The sequence below is a fragment of the Psammomys obesus genome, unplaced genomic scaffold, assembly GCF_907164565.1.
Source record: "Psammomys obesus unplaced genomic scaffold, mPsaObe1.curated_primary_1811, whole genome shotgun sequence".
NCBI lineage: Eukaryota > Metazoa > Chordata > Mammalia > Rodentia > Muridae > Psammomys > Psammomys obesus.
In genome coordinates, this window is record NW_026596095.1 from 16993143 (window position 1) to 16998710 (window position 5568).

Below are 5568 nucleotides of genomic sequence, written 5' to 3' on the forward strand. Positions count from 1 at the left end.
ATCAGAAACTCTCTGAAGATCCTTTCTGTTTCTAGGCTTCATTTTTCATATCTAATTTCTAATCTTCTTTTTTCTCTTAATCCTGTTTATTTTGGAGGGAAAAGAAAAACTTCCTTTTACTGATTCTCATTGTTTAATTCCCATGTATTTATATAGTTTCTGAAGCTTTTCTCATTACTGATTTCTACTTTCATTGCATTGTTATCAGAAAAGGTATTCAATACATTTTAGCTTTGTGAAAAACATGTTGAGACATTTTTGTGGCCTGCCCTCTTATGGAAAACAGGAGACTCAGTGCCACTCAGGAGACTATCTACTCTGAAGCCACTAGATGAAAAGGTCTATAGCTATCTGTTAGGTCTATGTGGTCTAGGGTGAAGCTTATTTATTTTTTTAAAGATTTATCTCTTTATTATTTACACAGTGTTCTGTCTACATGTGTGCCTATACACCAGAAGAGGGCACCAGAAATCATTATAGATGCTTATGAGTCACCATGTGGTTGCTGGGAATTGAACTCAGGATCTTTGGAAGAACAGCCAGTACTCTTAACCTCTGAGCCATCTCTCCAGCCCCTAGGGTGAAGTTTAATTCTGCTGTTTATTTTAAACTTTCATTCTGAGTGATCTGTCTATTGCTGAAAATTGAGTTTAAAGTCCTCTACTGTTTCTGTATTAGAATAAATTTCTTCCATTAGGTTCGCTAATATTTATTTCATATATGTAGGCACCCTGATATGGGGCGCACATTTAAAGCTAGTATTCTTTTTATTATTATACAACAAAATTCCTTATTTCTTTTTATTAGGTTTGATTTAAAAATCTATTTTTATTTAAGGTAAATAGGAATGTTCCTATTATCATTTAGAGTCTATTTACATGGATCCTTGAAGATCTGGCTGGCCTGGAACTGGCTATGAAGATGAAGCTGGCCTTGAACTCACAGAGATCCTCCTGCCTGTACTTCATAAGTTATGAGATTTAAAGACAGCATGTGCCACCACATCCAGCCGTAGTGAATAAACATTGTATAGTAAAGGGTTGGGTTTTATGCAATTAGTCAGTCACTCTATGCCTTTTTATTGAATAATTTGACCCATTTGTATTTAAAGTAAACTATTGCAAAGATTTTCTACTGTGATTTTGTTACTTATTTACTAATTTTGCTGTGGTTCTTTTCATTCTCCCTATAGTTATATCCCCTTTCTCCAGCAGTGTAGTTTAATTTCTTGCTTATATTTTGTTGTATCAAGGATTTTTGCTTTATAATTATGAATATGATTATTAAAGCCTATTTTGAAAATAACAAGTTTCTTTAAGCCATCTTTGTCTTTTCACTATTTCTTCCCTATTTTATATGCTTTTATGGTTTGGGTTTTTTGTTTGTTTGTTTGTTTGTTTGTTTGTTTATTGAAACATGTTCTTGCTTTGTAACCCAAGTGGCCTCAACCTATGAAAGAACACATGCGTTTCTTTTACTGAGTGTGACTTGTGTGACCGATGATAATGATTACCATCAATCCATTCATTTTCTTACAGATATAATTTCATTCTTCTTTAAAACTGAATAAGAACCCATTGTGTGTAGGCACCATATTTTCTTCACCCATTCCTGTACTGAGGGGCCTCTAGTTCTCACTATTGTGAGAGTTCAGCAATAAATGTACGTGTGCAAGTATCTCTGTGCTGACGTAGAATCCTTCCAGTGATGTTGATGAATCATACGGTAGCTCTATTCTTAGGCTTGTTCTGTTCTTTTCTTAGGGATTCTCATTCTGTTTTCCTCTTTCTCCACATCCTTGTCAGCATTTGTTGTCATTTTCTCGAAGGATAGCTATTCTGCCTGAGGTGAGATAGGACCTCAGAAAAACATTACTTTGCATTTTTCTGAGAACTGGAAATCTTAGACATGTTTCCAAATATTTATTGACCATTTGCATTTTTTATTTTGAAAATTTGTCCATTAAGCTCATTAACCCATTTATTGGTTGAATGGTTATTTTTGGAGTTTGATCTATCTAATTCTTTAGAGATTCTATATATTAATCTCCCAGGAAATGTAGAGTTGGCACAGACTTTGTCCCGTTCTGTTATCTGCCTCTTCACACTGCTGATTTTCTTCCTCACTCTGTCCTCCAGGCTGGCTCATCCACATGCCCTCCACCAGGGCCAGCACTACTATTCTGCCCAGGTAAGGTGCAGGACCTCTCCCCCCTCTTCAAATGCTACAGCCAGTAAGGGGCAGAACCAGCTCACCCATTCTCATGACCCCAAGACCACTTCTCCTGACTGCTGCAGATGGTGAGAGGCAGAACTAGCTCTCTGGAGCCCATGACCTTGTGGGAGATTTCCTGACTGCTGAAGGTGGCAAGGGGCTGGGGCATGACCTGTGCCTCCCCACAGCAGTGACAGGGCCAGCTCTCCCCTGCTCTCGGCCTCAGGGATGGTTCACCTGAGCCCCTGCCACCGGGGTCAGAACTGCTGTCCAGGTAATGTGCAGGGCACACTCTACCAAGTGCTGCTGCTCGTGAGAGATGGGCCCAGCTTTTCAGAGCACCACATCCAGGGAGAGATGTGGCCCCAATCATGTTCATCATGGACATCAACACTGACCTCTGCCACTGCATAGCCATGGAATCAGACCTAAACCTCAGTGGCAGCTTCGGCTGGAACCTCACTATGGCTCCAGGTGGCCGGGCTGGCCACTCACAGCAGGCTACTCTCTTCCACCCTGAGTCTCCATTTCCATCTCTCTTCCTACTGCTCAAGCTGCTCCACTTTTTCTTCCCCATCTGATCACCACATACTCACACACTGTGGTGGCTCCCTCTGCAGGCTGGCCACACAGCTGTCAGGCCCCTGGGTGATAATCCTCCATCATTGCTGAGCGGCATGACAGCAAGTAGGTGTCTATGGCCAGCCTGTGCCATGCATTGGAGAGTAGGTCTGTGGGTCACATGGACATCTGCAAACCTCTGTGTCTGCCTTCCTTCTGCTGCACGGCCTGGATTTGATTTTTATGAGTCCTAGGCATGAGACAGCTTTGGCCACCAAGCCAGGCATCAAGACAGGATGAACAAAGGCCCACCATCTGCTCTGCCTCTGACTGACATAAGAACAACAGCAAAAAGTGTTTCTTTGTCTATTGCCAAGGGTAGGGGTGTCCACCAATGTGCTTTTAAAATGCCGTGATTTATAACTTTCTCTGTTGTGTTACTATAAAAATTCCATGAAGATGCTTCCACACTGGAACATTATGTTCTGGGAGACCTGCATATAAGTTCCCAGGTCACAGTCACTTACATTGGGCTCCAGAATAAACCATGTCTCTCATTTCTTTGATATGAGAGCTGTTTCTTTCGACAACATATTCTCAAACAACACAAAGGAAGCAACTTAAGAGAGGAACGATTTATTTTGTCTCTCAGTTTAAGTGGGTACAGTCCCTTGTCAGAGGGAAGGTTAGTGGTGTTCATGGCAAAGAGAGCAAGCATATGACTAGGACTCGTCACATCCTCAAGGGCCAGGAAGCAGAGTCCATCCACATGCTCCAAGCCCTGCCTCATCTACTCCCCTACATCCTTCAGCCAGGCTCTAGCTCTCGAAGGTCCTCCTACCGTGGCACTAGCTTGGAACCAACTCTTTAAAACACAGTAACCTATGGATAATATTTTGCGTTCAAACTACAACAGAAAGACGAGGAAATCCCAAGCACTCCAACTTTTGTTTAAGCTTCCTAAAAGTTCTGCTTCCCAACAGTGCCATCACCTGGAGACCACATCTTCAACACATCATATCTAAGCTGTAGCTCCTGTGCTTCAGGTAACACCAAGTCCAGACAAGTTGAAAGAATTAGGAGGCTCTTGTTTCTGTTACCTGTCATGGCCACCGATTTGAACGAAAATACTTCGTAGAGGTTGTGGAGGAAAAAAAAGAGAAAAAGAAGGGGAGAAATAAGAAAACAGACATAAAGAAGGGTTTCATATATACCATGGAGAAGAAATTAGTAAAAAATAAATATTCCGTGGTTATTTATTTTATTTATTTTTGCTCACTGTGCAAATGGCGCAATTGGTACAGAAATGCAGCCAAAGCCAAGCAGTAACTAACTCCTGCTTGCAAACGCTAGAAGGGAACCCATTCTCCCTCAGTCCTCAGCAGGAAACAATGCTGCTGAGAAGTAGATCTCAGACCCTGAGCCTCCAGAATAAAGGTTCTGCAGCATTAGCCATTCGGTTGTGCTTTGCTCCAGTAGCCTCAGCACAGGAATAGGATTTTCCTCTAAATTACAGAGTCTAAAGGAAAAATCCAAGATTTTTACCCTGTTATGGAACAAACAGAGCTATCATTGACCTGGCAAATCTGGCTATCCCACACACTGTCAGGTTTTACAGTCTTAGTACCATCGCAGAGGGCAGAGGGCATGAAATTTTTCAGAGGAACATGTGGTCCTGTAACTTCCCTCACTCCTTGGAACTCTGTTTTGGGCTTCTTCTGAGCCTGAGTATCTCTCAGAGACAAGTGTTCCTTGGGTGGAGCCATGAGAGTGCAAGCCTGCAGATAGGCTCAGGCTGGCACCACTGCCCCTCCCATCTGGCTGAGAAGCTGCAATGTCATGAGCCTCTGCTCTCTCCTCCATCTCCCCTTTGTGATGCAACAGTCATCCCCTCCCCACAGGCAAGCGTGAGGGGCTCCCCAGTATGACACCACAAATGTTACAAGATCGTTCGGACTGAATGTGTAGCCAGTGACTCCATTTCAAACCTGTTCTCCTCATGGTGTGGCAGCTGTCTATCAAGATGAGTTTCCAGACCTTCTGCATAGTCATCGAGTATGATGATCAGTTGAAACGTGATCTTATCTGGGCCATGAGTGCTCAGACATTCGGTGACATATTCTTAATGCATCTGTGAGGAGTATTCTCAGTGAGATTGACGTCTGAGCCAATTTACCAAATACACCATATCTTTTCAAACATAGGTGGGCCTCCCCAGCCATTTGAAGATAAGAGTTCAGAAAGGCTAGCCTGCCAGAGTGATCCTTTTTCCACCTCCAATTTAAACTGAAACTCTGCTTTTTCTAGCAGCCATGGGCCTCACATGACCCTCACGTAACACTCTTTTCTGCACTACCCCCCAGCCTTAAAGGATCCTGGGAAATGCTAGCATGTACAGGGAGTTGGAGGTTAGCCAAAAGGAGGACTCTGTGATGCAGCTTCCACAAGGTGGGTTATTTATAATGGCTGGGACTTTGCAGCGATGTGTCTTGAGGTCACTCATGCTCCTCTAAGTAACCCTTCACCTGTGCTCTGTATGCAAGCCTAATAAGCATACTTGTTTCCCAAGCTGGACTCTGATGAAATTGTACTTTGTTCTGCCCTTTGTATATCTGAGCAGAATAGACATGCATTATTTTTACTGGCCCCAGAAAAGCCAATGCATCAATAGCAAATCTCTTTGTATGTATACAGAGAGAGAGAGAGAGAGAGAGAGAGAGAGAGAGAGAGAGAGATCTCCAAGACAGAACTCCAACTGGTCATTCTCTCTAGTGAATGATCACCAATGCACTG

At 42.8% G+C, this 5568-nt stretch overlaps 1 non-coding gene across 1 annotated transcript; it reads right to left on the minus strand.

Moving 5' to 3' along the window:
• Positions 1-3016: 3016 nt before the first annotated feature.
• On the minus strand, positions 3017-3156 carry LOC129692097 (small nucleolar RNA SNORA48). The gene has a single exon (XR_008722625.1). It is a non-coding gene; the product is annotated as a small nucleolar RNA SNORA48 (small nucleolar RNA).
• Positions 3157-5568: the final 2412 nt, after the last annotated feature.